Source organism: Podarcis vaucheri (genome assembly GCF_965113315.1).
Source record: "Podarcis vaucheri genome assembly, chromosome: 7".
Classification (NCBI taxonomy): Eukaryota; Metazoa; Chordata; class Lepidosauria; order Squamata; family Lacertidae; genus Podarcis; species Podarcis vaucheri.
In genome coordinates, this window is record NC_138765.1 from 77,398,892 (window position 1) to 77,417,910 (window position 19,019).

At 47.0% G+C, this 19,019-nt stretch overlaps 1 protein-coding gene and 1 long non-coding RNA gene across 3 annotated transcripts in view; one reads left to right on the top strand and one right to left on the bottom strand.

Moving 5' to 3' along the window:
- SAMD11 (sterile alpha motif domain containing 11) overlaps positions 1-19,019 on the bottom strand; it is a 321,250-nt gene that overhangs the window by 187,274 nt on the left and 114,957 nt on the right. The gene's annotated exons all lie outside the window — the stretch shown is intronic.
- On the top strand, positions 5,752-10,615 carry LOC309536527. Its single transcript, XR_014221576.1, has 2 exons — positions 5,752-6,012; positions 10,353-10,615. It is a non-coding gene; the product is annotated as an uncharacterized lncRNA (long non-coding RNA).

Consider the following 19,019-nt stretch of genomic DNA (forward strand, 5'->3'; position numbering starts at 1 on the left):
CCCCAACTCCCTCCCCACAACAAGACAGAAAGAGAGAAAGTTATGAGTGCACACATTTTTCTTCCCCCAGGGTTGTGAGTTAAAGTCAGATCCAGTCAAATTAATATGAGCATTGAAAAGCACATAGAATTGAAAGAGAAAGAGGGAAAGAGCATCACTCTTCCAACCTCCTCCTCCAGCTCTAAGTGCTTTTAAATTGAGGAAAAGGGCACCCGCAAGACCCTTGTCTGCCCCACACCCCATTCTCACTGCCCACTCTGCATGAGGTCCTTAAGTCATGATCTTTTCCTCCCTTGAAAAATGATTACCCAAACCAGAGCAAGTCGTGCAAAAATAGTAAAAAAAAAAAAGTAAAATACCGGTAATGCAAAATAATAGAAGTTATGTGCAATTGCATGATTTTGTTACGTTACAGAATCCAACTCTTTTTGGGAAGTGCGAAGAATTTGAAAGCATTTTAAAAAAAATATTTCCTGTTACACAGAATGCCCACCCCACCCCACTACCCTTCACTTCCCCAACCACAGCTGATGCGATGAATAAAATTGTGGCTGACAAGGGGATGAGCAACCAGAAAGAAAGCCAGAGGCACTGGATGGCGTTAACCAGTTTTAACAAGCAGGAGGGGGTTGAGGTGCTTGAGTAGCCCCCCAAAAAAGAACCCCAGGATTTATGAAACATTGCCATGCCTGCTACCACACCTCCAAAGCACTAAACCACAAAGTGTTAAAGGAACAGGGTTCCTCTTTTTATCTTCTTTGTTTTGTGGCCTTTTTTTTTTTTTTAATCCGGAGCTGTCAAGTGCAAGGATGAAGGTTCCCCCAGCGGAGAGAGGGAGACAGCTTATGCGCTTGGCTTGGCTCCCTTCCTTTTATCGTGCCAGCCGCCCTCGGCATAGAGAGAGGGGAACAAGAGCTGCCTTCTCGGAAGAGGGGAATCCTGCACCCACGCTCAAGACTCCGGCACGCCCAGAAACCGACTCTCGCCTCCTCTCTTGTGGTTTGCCCTCACCCCCCCCTCCGCCCGCCCGCCCTCCGCTGTTTCTTTCGAAAGCAGAGGTGGGGAGCGAAACTGGTTTGGCAAACATCTATAATTATAATCGCTTGGAGGTGTGTGTGTGTGTGTGTGTGCAGCGGAGGGCGGGGGGAGAACCTAGTTAAATCTGGAGGTTGAGGGAGGAAGGAAGGAAAGCAGACATGAAAGGAGATACAGGCCGCCGGCCTTCCCACACTGCCCTGTGACTGGGGTGACATGTTGCGGCCTGTTGGTACCTAGGAGCACAGGAAGCTGCCTTCTCCTGAACCAGAGCATTTGTCCATTGAGCTCAGTCTTGTCCAAACTGACTGGCAGTGACTCTCAGGGGTTTTCAGCCAGGGAGCATTCCTAGCCCTCCCTGGAGGTGTGACTAAACCCCAGACCTTCTGCATGCATGCAAAGCGGATGCTCTGCCACTGAACTAAGGCCCTTCCCTTAAGATATGCAAACCTAGGAAACGGCCTTATTCCAAACAAGACCTTTAGTCTGCTTAGCTGAATATATTCTACACCGACTGGCAGCCACTTTCTGGGGTTTCAGACGAAGGATCTTTCCCAGCCTTACCTGGGGATGCTGCTGGGGACTGAACCTGGGACCTGCTCCATGCTAAGCAGATGCTCTGCCACTGAGCCAGGACACCTCCCCATCTAACATACACACCCTGTAAGTTGGTCCAGCTATGTCCATTCAAGCCTGGGTTATGACTGGCATCTGTTTTCTGCATTTGAAGAGTGTAATTTGGGCACCTGTTTGCTTGGATTGATTTCCTAATTACCCTCTTTGATGCAAGCTGAAAAGTGAATGTACCAGATGGATGAGGCCTCAGGTAGAATAAGAGGGCGGATGGCATGATTATTGGGATGGCTTCTTCCCTGAGGCTCAGGAGATGCTGGTTCATCTCCTCCTCCCACTCCTTGCTCCTTTAACTCTAGGCAAGGCTCTCCTTCTGGCTGCTGCTGGAGAGCCACAACTTTGGCTTTCTGCAAGAAAACAAACAAACACCCTGGTGCACTGATGGACTTCCTTGACGGTGGCTAACCCGGGTCAGTGCCATGACATGACATGCTCCAGTTCAACTGAGAAGCAGCAAAAGAACAGGGGCAAAACCTACAATAGTCCTCCCTTCTCAGCACTGCAATACAATCGTCACAGTCAGTCTATGGAATTTGCTCCCACAAGATGGCCACCAACTTGGATGGCTTTAAAAGAGGTATAGGCAAATTCATGGGCGAGGTCATCAATGGCTACTAGCCACAATGGCTATGTCCTTTCTCCATTGTTGGAGGCAGTATGCCACTGAATCCCAGTTGATGGGAATCACAAGTGGGGAGAGAGTTGTGGTGCTCAGGTCCTGCATTTGGGGTTCCCATATCTGGTTGGCCACTGTGAAAACAAGATGCTGGACCAAATGGGTCTTTGGCCTGATCCAGCAGGGCTCTTCTTACCTTCATGCCCTGTCTGGGGCTTCCCAGAATGAATTAAGTACATAACCAGAGGTACCACTGTATTAATATAGGTTCTGGAATGCATACATGTTCTGTCTAGGCAGCGGCTGCCGGCTTAGTTTTGTTCTTCGCCAGCTTAAAGCCTCACAGGTCTTCCCGTTGTAACCCTCTAAAACCCCTAGAACAGGTGAAGCAGAGGCTCTCAGCGTGCTCAGCCCAGGCCAAATACTAACCAGGTTAGTATTCTGTGCCACTGTGCCATTCTGTGCCACTGACTGCCTGACATTTGCCAATTGGTTACTACTTTGAGTGGAGTATTAGGCTACTGGTGCAGATGGCCCACAGCAGCTGTTGCTGGGTGGAGAGGGAAGAAAGCCACGGCCGCCAGGCACAAATCGCTGATCTTAGAAAGATTAAAGAAAGCTCTGTAACAGCTTGATCCCAAAGGGCCACTTCCTAGGCTGAATTCCCCCACATGCATTTTTTAAAGGGGGAAAACATATGCTGCTCAGGCACGACCAACGACAATGGAAAATGTACACTTGCACCAGAGTAGTGAGCCTAACGTTTAACTCAGCCTAGCTCCTAAGCATAGATACCTTAAGGCAGACTTGCAGGTAAGTCCACCAAGGCAACTAGCCCATGATAGCTTGTGCAAGACCATCTGCCTAAGAACATAAGAAGAGCTGTTGGATCAGGTCAAAGGCCCATTCTGTTCTCATAGGTGCCTCTGGGAAGCCCCAGACAGGGCATGAAGGCAAGAACCCTTTATCAGAACATAAGGATAGCCCAAAGACTCATCTAGTCCAGCATCCTGTTTTCCCAGTGGCCAACCAGATGTCCCAGTGGGAAGCCCGAAAGGACGAAACAGTGCTTTCCCTACTTGGAATTCCCAGCAATGGGTATTCAGATGCATATGACCTCTGGCAGCAGAGCTAGAACATAACCCTCATGGCTAGTAGCCGTTGGCTACTATGAATAGCCATGGATGTAGCCATATATCCTCCTACAAAGACCCAAGTCTCTGGGGTGGGGAAGTCATGGCTCTCTAGATGTTGCTGGACTACAGCTCCCATCATCCTTTACCATTGGCCATGCTGGCTGCTGGGAGCTCAACGACATATGGAAGGCCATATGCTCCCCCACCACTGGGTCAACCCTCTGCGGTCTACATAAGTTGTTTGAAGTAGCGAGCTCCGTAAATCGTCAAGTGGAAACATGTGTTTGTAAACACAGCGGAAAGGCACACTCACATACCAGTTATGATGCAAAACAGCCACTCAGACAGACAGACGCAGCCAAGCAGAAGATCAGCCAGTGTCTTCCCCTTAAGAAGATAAGAATGCAAGAAGAGCCCTGCCGGAACACATTGGGGAGGAAGGAACGAGGAAGCATCAATAGAACAGCACCCGGCATAAGAACAGAAGCTGGATCAAGCCAATGGCTCGTCTAGTCTAGCAACTTGTTCTCACAGTGGCCAACCAGATGTCTGTGGGAAGCACACAAGCAGGACCTAAGTGCAAGAAAACTCTCCCCTCCTATGGTTTCCAGCAACTGGTATTCAGAAGCATACTACTTCTAGATATGGAGACAGAGCATAGCCATCATAGATAGCAACTAGGAGATCCCTCTCCTCCATGAATGTGTCTAATCCTCTTTTAAAGCCATCACTGTCTCCTGTGGGAGAGTTCCATAGTGGAACTATGTGCTTCTAGAACTACTTATTTTTCTTTGTCCTGGGACTTCCAATATTTGGCTTCCTTGGATGTCCATGAGTTCTAGCGTTATGGAAGAGGGAGAAAACCTTTTCTCTATCCACTTCCTCCATGCCATGCATAATTACTTAAACTTACATCGTATCACCGCTTACTTGCCTTTTCTCTGTGTTAAAAAGCCCTCTTACAAAGTTGCAGTTCAAAAAGACCTTTTGCCCATGTCTTGGGTTCTTTTGGGCGTAGGGGCAAGCCACTATTGTATTTTAATATTTGTATTGTATTTTAATATTTTGTTGGAAGCCGCCTAGAGTGGCTGGGGAAACCCAACCAGTTGGGCGGGGTATAAATATATTGTTGTTGTTGTTGTTGCTGTTGTTGTTGTTATCATCAGAGAAAATGTCCAGTTTTAGTTGCTGACCACTGTCATGTAGGAAGTTCTCTTTCTGAAAGGCTCTCAGTGTGCTTTCAGGCTGTTGTGATTTCCAAGTGGAATTCAATCACATACTGGCAAATTCAGGTTGTGAAATTATAGTGCATTGAGAGCTCTTGTGCATCAAATCTACTTCCATAAAATATAGAATTTTGGGGGATAATCGCCGTAACATGTCAGCAGCAGCAACAACAACAAAAACAATAACAGTCTCCCTACCCCGTCTCCTAGACTACTTGGTGTACATAGTTTGAGAAAATAGCACATGTAGCTTAGGACTACGCAGAAGAATTGTAAAAATGTTCATGGTTGCTTTTTCAGTAGAAAACTAAAGCTGGAGAAAAGCTTGTGACCTTGTTAGTTTTTATTTGCTCTGGCACAATCCATGCACATGCACATGACTGCAAATAAGTCCATTGGTTTAGCTTTTCCTTCAGCAAGTTTTATGGAGGTCAGTTTTTCTACCATAATGATATTCCAGAGTCTATGGTGCCATGCACTGAACTATGATACCACTTTAAACAGTCATAGCTTTCCCCAAAGAATCCTGGGAGCTGTTGCTAAGGATGCTGAGATTTGTGACAAGGCCCCTCATTGCCTTTACAGAGCTACACAACCCAGAGTCCTCTGGGAAGAGTGATTGTATTGTAGCTCTGTAAGGGGGAATAGCAGTCTAACTCTCAGCACCCTTAACAAACTACAGTTCCCAGGATTCTTTGCGGGAGCAGCCATGTATGTTGCAGGTATGGCTGTCCTCTAAGCTCCCAGCAAACAAATCAGGATGAAGGCTCAATAAAGAGGTCCTTAGGAAGTGGCCATAGTCTGGACGCAGTGGTTCTCAACTTGTGGGTCCCCAGATGTTGTTGAACTACAACTCCCATCATCCCTGAGCTCTGGCCTTGCAGGCTAGGGGTGATGGGAGTTGTAGTTCAACAACATATGAGGACCCACAGGTTGAGAAAAGCTGGCTCTGGAGTGACAAAACAGCAGCATAAAATTTGCTTGAAATCTGATGCTACCAGAGATTCGAATCGGTGCTTGTGGCTTGAGCTCCTTTCTCAGACAGTTGTTGATCCTATCCACTCTCGCTCGCCTCCAACCAAACCGGTTCTACTTCATAGAACTCTGTGACCTGCCCTCTGTATAAATAGCAACACTTCCATCACCCTCCGGGGCCTGAGTTATCTCTCTACGCTGGATCGCTATGACCTGTTTGGCAAAAAAACATTGCTGCACCCAATGAGCCCAAGCAGGAGTGGCCGTGGCCTTCCTTACAAATTGTAGACTGAATTGCACGCTACAGAGTGGCTGGTTTGGTTCTAGAAGCAGCTGTTTGGAGTGGGGGATGCCTGGCATGATGGAAGATTAAGGCCAAGAATAGGATTCAGTAAGTCGGTGGGTGATGGGAGGCGAGTGGTGGTGGGGACATCTTCAGCATGAAGCCAAATGGGATCCCTTTCCCTTGCTGGCCACCAAGCTGAAGACAAAAAGGTACATTTTTCAGAAGATGCAGGAAGTTGCCTTATACTGATAAGGCTCTTTCCTTTAAACATAAAAATAAGTAAAGCTGGTCCAGGTGGGCCCAGTCATTCTTGGAACAGACTCAGATCAGGATCTGGATGTGCTGAGAGAGGCAAGGAGAGCTGAATTAGTGCTTCTGATTCAAGAGAAATGGGGGGTTGGGGTTGGGGGGGTGTCCCGTGAAGATACTAGCAGTGCAGAATAGAGGTTAGCTCAAGGAGGAGTGGAAGCAGCTTATCCTACAAAAGAAGATGCCTTCGTCAGACCATTAGTCCATCTAGCTCAGCATTGTCTACACTGGGTGGCAGCAGCTCTCCAAGGTTTCAGACTGGGTACATTTCCTGGAGATACCGGGGACTGGAAATGAGATGGAAACTGCTTTGAAGACACTGGTAGCTCAAGAATCAGCAAGGTGGAAGGCATAAAAGACTGTATGTAGCAGCAGAATAGCGGCAGAACTATTCAAGTATCTCCAGATTGCATTGCAGGGGGTTGGACTACAGTATATTACTCTTGTGGTCCCTTCCAACTCTATAATTCTATGATTCTATACTGCAGAGCCCATGCACATTTTAGGCTGTGTTTGAGCAGGGCAGGAGAAAAGCCTGTGATAACCAATGCACTGTAGTGGATAGAGCAGGGGTAGGCAAACTAAGGCCCGGGGGCCAGATGCGGCCCAATTGCCTTCTCAATCCGGCCCGTGGACGGTCCGGGAATCAGCATGTTTTTACATGAGTAGAATGTGTCCTTTTATTTAAAATGCACCTCTGGGTTATTTGTGGGGCATAGGAATTCGTTCATTTGTTTATTTTTAAATATAGTCCGGCCCTTCCACAAGGTCTGGGGGACAGTGGACCGGCCCATGGCTGAAAAAGGTTGCTGACCCCTGGGATAGAGTGTCGGACAGAGAGATTGCACTGGACAGAGAGACCCCACTCAGCCGTGAAGCTCAACTAGGTGTGACCTTTGGAGGGTCCCCGTCTCTTAGCCTAGCCCACTTCATAGTGTTGTTGTGAGGATAAAAGAGGGACTGGAGGAGGGGTGGAGAGAACTATGTGCACCACACCTTGAGATCCCTGGAGGGAAGGCGGGATATAAATGCAACTGATAAGTAAATAAATAAATTAAAATCTGCTTGATTATCACACATATGTCACCGCTTTCAAGTTGGGAAAGCCCTCCTCCCCAAAGCCCCCTCTCAAATGCTCAGGGAGGCGAGAGCTGCGCTGTATGCATATTAATATGCAAAGTGTGCCTTCCCTCCTAATTAAATGGAAAACGCTATGATTAAAACTAGTCAGATAGCGCTGAGCGACGGGGCTTTATGCGCTCCACGTGGAAGGCCCACAGGAGCTCACGAGGGGAGGGGAGAACGGTGCCAGCCAGGGAGATTACTGGCAGAACGACTGGAACAGAAATGAAAATATGCCTGAGGAGTCAGGGAAAAAAGGAGGAAAGGGGCATATTTGTTTACAGGTAGATTTTAGCTCACGGGGAGTTTAGAAGGTGTAAGGCATGAAGAGGCATGAGATCCCTCTCACCTCAGGATCTTGTGGTGTGGGGATCCCGGCTGATTCCCACACCAGCAACTAGTCCTCCTGTCTCAAGCACTGCACCTCATTATTCTGGCCCTGCTAAGTCCAAGGAACTATTGAATATTGCAGGCAGACCTCACTTCCCTGACTGCATTTCCATTTTCACCCTCTCATCTTAATGCACTGCCACCCTGCTTTGAGGGGCGCACTCATAGTGCCCTGCAAGGCCAGTGCCGCTTTGCAAGACTCGCTAGAACGGTGCGGGGCTTGAAGGGTGCCCATAGCTGTTGCATCCTTCCCACAGCACCCTCCAACTGGAGGGTAGGCAAGATGGACACAACAGGGTAGGGCGTCATGATGCCCCTCCCAAAGAACTACCTCTGAGACAACAGCCTCCCAGCTACAACTCTGATCTCAATAGAGACTTTTCCCAATCTTGTGACCTCAAGATGTTCCAACTCTGATCAGCCCATGCCAACATAGCTGGCTACTCGCCATCTTAATTTGCCCAGAGACATTCAAAATTATAAATCAGCTTGTGTGAATGTATGCTGCGTGTGTCAGAGAATTCTGATGAAAATGAGAGTGGAAACAGATGATCTTCACCTGTTCTTCCCATGTCCAGAACAGAAACCAGTTCAACAAATATGATTGATATACACTATTGTTGTTGCTTTCTTGTCCTCAAATGATACCTGATTTATTACATTGCCCGCCCCCCCCAATATTTGCATGCTGTATCCTTTATACTAAAACGTGTGGGGTGGAAGAATGTTACAACAATGTAATTACATAACTTAAGCTATTGATTGCATAAATTGTATGATTTTGTGACACTGGACAGCAAGATGAATAACATCATTTTCAGCGTAAGATGAACCACAGTGTAATGGAACATCTTTGCCCTCTTTCATCTCTACCTGTGCCCCAAATACTTTAAGGACCTAGGAAAGAGAAGGAGACATGCAGGGGGGGGGGTCAGGCACCTGATTGCCAACTCCTCGGTGCTAACCACTGAGTCCTGGAAGACTTTGCTCCTATTGTTTTTTAAATGATTTTTTTAAAAAAACAACAACAACCCAGGTTTCTTTAAACACATATACATGGATAAGCCCTTCTTTGTAACAAGGGGGAGAAGATCAGCAGAGGACTCAGCCACCCTGGGCAACTCCTAGTTAAGTTGAGGAGGAAGCTGGAAAGCAGGGGGCGGGGGGACTAATTAATAGTAGGCTGGAGGCCTCCCTCCTGCTTCCCAAAGGTGTTCGGGGGGGGTGTCACCCTAAGCCCAACTTGGAGCTTCCCTCACACCCACCCTCGGTCCTATCACACTTGCAGCAATGCTGCCCTAGGTCATTAATCTGGACCCAAACACACACAAACATACACCCTCCCACAGTGTCGCTGCAAGAGCTTGCACTCTGTCTTGGGGCAATGTTGCCTGCCTTGCATTTAATTAGCTCAGAATCCTTGCATTTCTGTTGCTATGGGTTTCCTTCCAGAGGAGTATGCTCTTTTTCCCTCCCCCTCCCCGCCTCCCTCCCTCCCTCCCTCCCTATGTCTGCAGAAGTCCCACCAGCATTAAACACTTAAGTTTCTGACTGGAGAGCCGGCAACCATTCCAATCCAAAGAATCCCAGCTATGTATGCGGACGCCACAACACCTGGCCTGCGTAAAAAGTTATGCACTAGCTTCAGCTAGGGGGATATGTCGGGGGTAGAAACACATGGACAGCAGGGGATTCAGAAGCAAGTCACCATTTCCTTTTGCACACCTGGTGCAGCTCATGCACAGACAATTTTTGACAGGGTTTTAGGAAGCTGCCCTTATACTGAGCCAGACCACTGGTTCATCTAGCCCAGTATCATTGACACTGACTGGCAGCAACTCTCCAGGGTTTCAAACAGACATTCCCAGCCCCACCTAGAGATGCTGGGAGTTGAACCCAGGACATTCTGTGTGCAGAACAGATGCTCTACCACTAAGCTACAGGACTTCCATTCTCTTTCATCCAGCAAAATATGATGGGTAGTGTTTTACATAGACTAACTCTCGGAAATCGGCTTGCTACCCAAATGTGCTAAATTTCCCAAAGGCAGGCCTCTCCACCCCCCACCCCCCACCCCCACCCCCCCACCATTGTCAGCAACTGGTGTTCATTCACAGGCATACTGCCTCCAACAGTGGAGGGAAAATGTAGCTGTCATGGCTAGAAGCCACTGATAGCTACTTCTGCTGTGAATTTGTCCAGTTCTCTTTTAAAGCCATCCAAGTTGGTGGCCATCACTTCCTCTTGTGGGAGCAAATTCTACTCGAATCCATTTGAAAGTAATATATTCACTTTGCAGAATTCCTCCCAACTTATGGAGGCTTTTGTGAGGGGCGGAATTATACATAGAAATTGGAAGCTGATCCATTAGCACTCCTTCCTTCACTTTTGTGGTGGCTGCAGGAAAATAATAGTAATAATAACAACAACAACCCCCTCCTCCGGCCCAATCCTGCCTCATAATTTCTTCAGTGTTGCAAGTGTGGCCACCTCTGCTGCCTCCACTGCACCAGCCCTAATTCAGAATTTCCCACGTTCTATAAGTTTATGTTTGACATTAATGTTATTTAAACATCTCCTTATTTCTTCCCCCTCTTTCTCCCCCTTACAAATTTCATGCCTAGGCTTCTCTTTCTCTCTCTCTCTCCCTCAGTCTCTTTCTATTTTTTTTTTAAGCGATAGTTTATGAAGAAAAGCTGACTCTACCTCCGCTTCGTCTCCTGGAACAGCTCCGACGAATAAAAAACCCACCTCGTCGGAGACAGTTTTATTCTGTTGATCGGAAGACTGCCAGCCCAATTTATGATGGAACATAAGATCTCCAAATCTGAATTTATGCCTCGCAGCATAACGACAGGTCAACGAGATTAAAAGTATGTTCATGAGAGAGCTGTAAGGCAATTTGGGTTTCACGGTTGTGTGGTGATTGGGCATTCAGTCTGAAAAGAAGAATAAAAAGGGATTGGGGGGGGAGAAAAAAATCCCAACCAGCTTTAATAAAAAACTTACAGTTACTTGGGAACATAATTCATTACTGTAGCCTTGTAGTCTCCTTTACAAACACCCCTATACCACCACCATTAAGAGGACCAGACACACACCCCGTAATTTTGGAAGAAGCGACGGAGGAGATAATGGCAGCAGTAATAAATAGCATGAATTAACAGCATAAATGCAGCCTTGTCAAATGGTCCTGACAGCGCAACTGAAAGGGGGGGGTGGCGGAAACTGGGGAGCTCCATCCCTCAAAATCAGGAGAATCTGCTTCTGCTCAAGTCCCATCAGCTTCTCCAAGGGAAAAAAAGGTAAGGCAAAATCATGGATGGAGCCAGAACACCTAAACCAGTAAAAGGAAATGTTCCTGGCATGGTTGAGAAAGACTGCCCCCCCCCCACCAGTGGCTCCAAGTAGCCTAAGATTATGTGGTTGGACATTACAATGCCATACCAGAAGGCACCTGATTTTTCTCGAGTGGAAAGGAAGGCTAGTGGGTCATGCCATTTTAACATTGTGTTTTGATTGCTGTAACCCACCCTGGGAAGTTAGGGTGAAGGGCGGAAGGAGGAGAAGGAGGCAAAGAATGTAAGAAAAGATCTGTAGCTGGATCAGGCCGAAGGCTCATCTAGTTCATCATCCTGCTCTCACACTGGCCAAGCACTGCTGAGAGTACTATGTGCCCATTAAACATGTGAACAAGTGTTGCGGGTGGGGGGGTGTCTGCACATTCACTGGCGGAGGAATGGGGTGCGGTGGGGGCGGACCGCCCCCGGTGCCATCAATGAGGGGGTGACAAAATGAAACTCAGTGCTGCCTGTGGAACCAAGCAGGGCTGAGTTGCATTGTGACATGTCCCCTTCCCAGCAATCAGCCAGGCTCTCTCTGCCCGTCCCGTCCATGTCCCATCCTTGGAGGGGCCCTGCCTTGCCTCGTGAGCAGCAGCACAGCTTTGAGTCCAGCCATGCGCGCGTGCACACACACACACGGAGGGGGTGACATTTGGCGCACTGCCCACCCACGACTCCCAAGCTTACCCCAAGCCATCGGGGGAAGGCAGGGAGCTGCGCCGCTTTGCCGGCGGCCTTCCCCCCTTCCCCCTTTGACAGCTCAGGGGAGGCTTCGGAGTCGTGGGCGGGTGGCGCACCATTGCCCCCCACACTCCCAGGCTGCTGGAGGAGGGCAGGGCATGGCTTTAATGGGGGTGGAAGGAGGAAGGGGGAGAAGACGGGATCTACATCAGATTGCTGCCTGCGCGGCTTTCTTTGATGGGGGTGGAGGGACGAAGGGGGATTTCAATGTGGGGGGGTTGGCAAAAAAAATTTCACACCGGGTACCACCTGACCTTGCTACGCCACTGTGCACATTAAGAAATTTCAAGCACTACCAGGCTGTCACTGTTTTCTAGGGGGACTCACTCACACACCAAAAGTCAGGTTGAGCAAAAAAAGTTCACGTGGAGCGCTTGCACTACAAGCCTGCTGCCGGACTGTTCTCCCCAACTGACCTATTTTTTTAAAAAAAAGAAGCGACAGGGAAATGCGCTGAAAAGTGTAGGATAACACACTTGCTTGACGCAACCTTGTCTAACCTCCCCACAGACAAATCAGAATGAATGTTCCATGAGCAGCTGACGTCATCTAGCCTCCTCACAAGCCTTTTGCAAACAAATTAGGATGAATTCTCAATGAACAGTTTGTCTGGAAGCCACCGCAGTCACCAGAAGGACCACAGCTCAGCTAATTTAAAATAATGAAGTATGGTGAAAGCTCTAATTGGCCGCTAGCACGCTAGCCTTTGGCGAGTAAGAATCACCTCCAGGCAATCTGGCTTTAAGGATCAAGAGAGCTGGGTTTTCCCCCGACCCCTTCAAACTGTTGACACACCTCAAAAGACTATTGTGCACAGTGTGCAGCTGGCCAACCATATGCAAATCATCATTATGTATCTTTATTATCATTATTACATTTACATATCTGAGAATGGCAGGACTTTGTGGTCAGGGAGCCTGATATGAAGGGAGGACTAAGTCCCAATATAAGACTTGCTTCCTGATCCAGTCCAAGAGGGTTTGAACTGATCACCACACATCTCTACAGGGCTTTTCAGCATATGTTGTCTTTCACAAACTTCAGTCTGCTTTCTTTTTTTTATCACACTTTTTGAAACAATGTGCAAACTGAAATGCAGCTATTCTTTGAAATATGCATGACTCTGGATTTCTCACTGTAGTTCTCCTACCAAAGAATCTGTACAAAAATGTGTATATCAGGGAAATGTGTGCATAGCAGAGCATATATTAGTGAAAATAATCAACTATTATATTCGAAGAAATTAGTACTAAAATGCTGATGAATTTTCATGAGAACTTTAAAAACCAAAAACCCCAATGCTAACTGATGTGGGGAACTCAACTGAAGATTTGAAAAATGAGAAACTAAGAGAAACTGAAATTGAGATTTGGCCATCTATATCCTCACACACATCCCAAAATACTCCCTGCACTCAGCACACGTCAGAGCTCTCCCTCTTACACTGATGGGAAACTAAGGTTAAAGGAGGACTGAGAAGTCACCTAGGGCTGCATCAAAGTCCTACTTAGTAGAGACCCATTGAAAGAAACAAATCTCAGTTATGTCCTTTAATTTCAACGGGTTTACTCTGAGTAGGACTAGCACTGCCTACAACCCCATTGAGTAAATGGCTGAGCCAAGACTTCAACCCTGGTGCCCCAAAGACAACTCTGTAACCCCTGAACAAGTTTTCTGATTCTTTGTCCCCAAATCTGAAGAGAACCAGGGTGGTGCAGCGGTTAGTGCGTCAGACTAGGGCCTGGGAGACCAGGGTTCAAATCGCCACGCGCACATGTAGTTCACTAGGTATGACCTTGGGCCAGTCACTGCCTCTCAGCCTAACCTACTTCAGAGGGTTGTTGTAAGGATGGGGAGGAATAAAACAACTTGTACAACCTTAAGCTCTTTGGAGGAAAGGTTGGCATACACACACACACACACACACCTGTGTACATTCACAGAGAACACCCTTCAGCCAATTCTTGTTTGCAGTCAAGCAACCAGGGTGGTTCTACATGGGTGTTTATTGCACAATCATGCTGATGATAATGTATGCAGGTTCCTTGCAGCATCCAGTCGGCATCGTTGTCATCAAAACACTAACCGGTTTTACCCCCTTCCCCCCAAAAGAAGATTTAATCCAGATTTACCTTTTCCGGGGGAAATCCAATAAATAAAAAAAGCCTGTTGCCAATCAACTGTTTGCAATATCTCCATGACCCGTTTGGAAGTTAATCTGCCATCTGGAAGCCATCTAATTCCTAATTCAGAGGTCTGAACAGCACTGGATATGGAGGAAGCCTGTGACAGATAGGGGTAAACCCTGCAGAAAACTCATTGGTTTCCCCATCTTTGGAGCGTGTTACGCTGCTCTTTAATCTCTTCTCTCTTTCCTTGGTGGGTGGGTGGGGGGGAAGCTTTGCATGCAGGAACATAATGTATTACCAGCAAGGATGAAACAGGGGCTCCACCATAAATCTGAACAAAGATGTCAGCTCTCAGATCTATTCTCAGATTGTCCAGCCTGGAAGTGACAATCTCCAAGGGAACTTGGCCCCAGCTTCCCAACCCAGTTTCCTGCTGATGCTAAAAAACCCATCTTGACTTTAAGAAGGTGGCTTGCAGAAATTTCAAAGGCAATGTCTGGATACTATGCCCTTGAATGCTGTGGCCTCCTAATATACATACATACATACATACATATACATATATTCACATGTGCATACACAATCAGTGCAGGGAGCTCATTTGTATCAGTCTTTACAACTGAGTTGTATCCAATGCTAGTCCTACCTAAAGCAGACCCACTGAAATTAGTAGCCATGGCTAACTTAGGCACATTGATTGCAGTGCCTCTACTCTTGAGAGACTTAACTGGGTGCAACCTCCTGGGTGGATATGGTGGATCTACATGGAAAAAAGAGTTCCATAAATCCATCCAGAGGATATTTTGCTAGTTCAGGCATCCCCAATATGGTGCCCAGGGGCAACATGGTGCCCTCAGAAACCACAACCCAAGTATCCACTAAGACCCCCTGTTCAAACCAATGTCTGTCTTTCTTTCTTTCTTGGTTTTTATTTTTTGTTTTTTTATTTGGTTTGGAGAGGGTTAGCTGTTTGGGTATTTCCCCCCTGACTCTGTTTTATTTTGTGTATGTGTGTGTGTAATGTTTTGCCTGTTCTGATCATCACCAAAGCTTTCATCTGTGGAATAGGTATTTTGGGGTGAGCACAACAGTTCCTTTGACTTTCAAGTGCGCCCCCCAGGGGTGACCCCTGTTGTTGCAACCTTCTTTGAAGATTTAAATCATCAGTGCATTCTAGCTGCAGAAAATGAATATTTGGTATATCCCAATACAGTGGTGCCCCGCAAGACGAATGCCTCGCAATACAAAAAACTCGCTAGACGAAAGTTTTTTCCGTTCGCGATTTGCCTCGCAAGACGAATTTCCCCTATGGGCTTGCTTCGCAAGACGAAAACGTCTCGCGACTTTTTTTCTTTGACTAAAAACAAAGACATGTTTTGTTTATAAAGTTAATTTATTTTCCCTTAAATTTTTGAACTGCTCTTTACAGTATGTGTGACTTTAAAGAGCAGTTAATAAACTGTTGTTGTACCAAATTTGGCTTTGTTTGGACTTTTTTTGACCATAGGAATGCATTAATTGATTTTCAATGCATTCCTATGGGATTTCGTGCTTCGCAAGACGAAAAATTCGCTAGACGACAAAAATTGCGGAACGAATTAATTTCGTCTTGCGGGGCACCACTGTACATTATGATGCTTCTCTCCTGGTTGAATATATTAATAAGACGCTAGAAGCAGGTAAGAATACCAGTCCATTTTTGTTTCTTCCAGTTTCTCATTTTCCCAACCTTCCACATAAAAAAAGGCTTATCAGCTCTTCATCAGCATTTTTGTGTGAATTTGTCCTACTATATGTCTTTTTTTGCAAAGCAATTTCATTTAACAGAATGCATTTTTGCATGTAATTTTCAAACATATATGGATTTTAAAGACCCATGTGTATTCATTTTTGGACACCTCATGCAGAGGGATAACTGCACTGAAAATTTCAGAGAAGTGCAAATTGTAAAAGACGCCTGTGTTTTCAATTAACGTATTGTTTCAAAAAGTGCAAATTTGGTGGGTTCACCTTTAAATGTGAACTGAATCAAGTTTGCCAACCCATCCCTAGATGCAGCTGGACGGTCTTAGCAGAAGAGCAGATTCACATTGGCAGAAAGCTGTTCCTGTTTGTGTAAAAGGAGAATTCTAATATTATGCCAAAGGCAGCCAGCTCCCAAATCCAGGTTCCCTGCCGCAGCCCTGCCGTAGGGCAGAAACTGGGGCAGTGCTTGTTTATTGAGCAAACAGGCCTCTGACAGGCAGTGAGATAACCAGGATATGCCTGCTCCATCTTTGTTTAATCTGCACTGTTGTCAGGCAGGGCGGCGGGCCAGTAAAAGTTTCCCCCTTTTTTGCTGCGGGCTCCAGGGGCGGACCAGCTTCAGAATTTATACAAATAAAGGGAAGAAACTCAAGAAGTGCCGGCAGCACCGATCTGATTACAGAGTCATTTATTTTCTGGTCGTTAATAATTTGTGCAATAAAGGATTGCGTGCCTTTCTGAGTTAGTAGGAGTTATTGGCACAAATTTCCCCTCCGCGCCGGTGTGAGGCTGTGCTTGGAACATAAATTATTAGTTTCTTATCGCTCTCCTCTTCATTTTTCATGCTGCCACGGCTGAATCGCCAGAAGCCAGCCCCCGAGTCTTGCTCTTATATTATGCTGCAGGGGCGAAGGCAGCAGACACGGTTATTTTGCCTTTAATTATACAAACGTCTTGCAAGCCAACCCTTCCCCAGCCTTGGCGACTAAGGTGCTCGCAGTCTGTTGTTTGTGTGTATGCGGCAGCCTGCGAAGAGAGAGAGAGAGAACGCCAGGTATTCCACCATGCCGCCATGCTAACAAACACGTTCTTCGCTGACAGAAGTCGGGATGACAAAATGACAGCCATCCACCACCCCTGCCAAGTTCTGACAAGATATCCATCTGGAAGACGAGCAAGATGGTTGCATATGTTTCTCAGCAAGCCACCCTCATCGATAGCTTTGCGGGGCGGGTGCCCGGGACAGATTACAAATGCTGGCACACAAACCTTGTGTATTGTTGTTATCTGTGGCACTCGTAAAACAATATGGCACCCACAAAGGGAGGCTGGTGATGGCCAATTAGGTCACAGTATGGTTCAGGGCCAGAAGACTGGAAAAACAGGAAGCTGCCTTATATCATTGGTCTATCTAGCTCTCTGGGGTCTCAGGAAGGGGTCTCTCCCAACTCTACAGTCCTTCCCCTAATATTCAAGAACATCAAGATTCAGGCTTGATTAAAAAAAAAAAAGAGGACTTATTCACATGGCACATAGTTAAACTATGGAATTCCTTCCTACAGGAGGTAGTGATGGTCCCAAACCCAGATGGTTTCAAAAGAGGATAAGAGAAATTCATGGAGAAGGCTATCAATGGCAACTAGCCACAATGGCTCTGTTCTACATCCCCTGTCACACCTCTGAATACATACACAGGTGGGCAAAGTGCTGTTGTGCTCAAGTGCAGCTTGCAGGTAACCTGTAAGAACAAAATGAGGTACTAGATGGGCCATCGGCTTGATCCAGCAGAGTTCTTTTTACTGTTCTTATGGGAAGTTGCATTAGACCATTTGTCCATATGGTTCATTGTTTACACTCACTGGCAGCAGATCCCCAGGGTTTCAGGCAGAGCATCTTTCTCAGCCCTACCTGGAGATGAAAGGGATTGAGCCTGGGGCCTCCTGTGGAAATGGATTATGAAAAGACTTGTATGAAACAGACACAAATTGGGAATAGACTGGTCCATCCAGCACAGCCAGGGAATGCCACTGCTGGAACCAGGGACACTTGGCTCTGGGTATGGCTACCCCATCTGACAGATCACTGGAACTGTGTTCTGCAGCATCTTCCTGGGCTCTGAAGTGTTTTCAGGCTGTGGACTGGGCCTGCCCAGCTGAGCTGTCATTGGGCCCTTCCAGGCAGGAAAAGCTTTCCTGAAAGCTGATTCTTTTCCTGGTTCTGCTGCGTCCTGAGCATCTCTCAGCTCTGATTCTCAGCTTTGTTGTTCAGATCAGTACCCTGGCTCACCTTCCTAGCTTGATTCCCTATTAAAATCCCCTGGCACAACTCCTAGCTTAGAGGTTGCCAGTGTGGTGCCCATGGGCACCAGTGTGCCTGCCTCTTCTGGCACCTTTAAATGGCTCCAGTAAATATTTATTTTGTGTTATATTACGCCTTTCGCAGCAGCCATTTTGTGATCTGCACAAACCCATAGCAACCACTTTGTGGCTCGCACCCACAGCATTTTCTCCCAATTCCAAAGACGCTTCCTAGCTCAAAAAAGTTGACTCCCTGTATAGTTTCTGGCTCTCAGTTCCCTCCTGATATGTACCCATGGCTCAGCCCTGGCAGTCACCCCTGAGCGGGGATCTTTTGCATCATGAGGGCCACATTCCCTTCTTGGCAACTTTCTGGGGGGCCACATGACAGTGATGGCCAGGGTCAGACACAAAGGTGGGTGGAGCAATAAATGCTCATTTCACCTTATGCTAGTTTCTACACACACTGACACTGCCTTCTCTATCCTCTACCCAGGCGAGCAAAGAGTCACTCCTAGAATTCAGGAACACATTTCCAGCCAAGGAAAAACACTCAAGGAGGGTGTGGCCTTCAGAGAGGGGTGTGGCTGATGAATGGCCATGGCCTGAGAAGAGTCCCAAGTTGCCAAGCCAGGTGGCCTAGAGAGCTGCAAGAGGAAGAGAGAGACAGTTATCTAGGCAGACCATGGAGAATGAAGCATTAAAAAACACATATGAAGGCTCCCACAGGCATTTTTACTCTGTTTTATAAAATACACTTTCGCACCAATATGGGACAGTATGAAGCAGCCCCAGTGAGGCCTGCTTCTCATCAGTAATGTGCTCAGAGCCCTCCCTGCTGCGCCGTGAATGTTTATATGCGAGGCAAGCAACATATTCTCTCCTGTTATGGGCGGGGGGGAGGCAGAGCAGGAGAGAGAAAGTGGGACTGGAACACTCGGTGGAGCAATATGTCAATTCAAGATTGATGACTCAGCGCTTGGTCTGTTCCCCGGCAATTATGCAACACGGTAGGTGAGTCACTGATCTTTCCA